The sequence below is a fragment of the Gavialis gangeticus genome, unplaced genomic scaffold (genome assembly GCF_001723915.1).
Source record: "Gavialis gangeticus isolate Ggan-Ray unplaced genomic scaffold, GavGan_comp1, whole genome shotgun sequence".
Lineage (NCBI taxonomy): Eukaryota > Metazoa > Chordata > Crocodylia > Gavialidae > Gavialis > Gavialis gangeticus.
In genome coordinates, this window is record NW_017728992.1 from 192729750 (window position 1) to 192730062 (window position 313).

A 313-nucleotide genomic window follows, 5' to 3' on the forward strand; every position below is an offset into this window, starting at 1 on the left:
TCGGAGCTTTTTATAGAGTGATAGCTACTTTGCACATGTAGTTGATCTTAAGGTAATTGTGCGATTTGTAAAAAAAAAATCAGAATGGGTGTTTTTATGATTGCTAGCTCTTAAAGTTTCTCATACCTTGCAAAAGCACTCCATGGAAAAAATGAAGTAAAAGGTAAATAGGGAAAGAAAACAGTCCTGCCATATAATTAAATAATTTTCTTTCCGGGAATTTTTACCTCTCAGAGTTTTGCTCAAATTGCCCATTTTTATTATTGCTGCTGAGCTGAAGCACTATTCATAGTTTCATAGTTTCTAGGGTCGG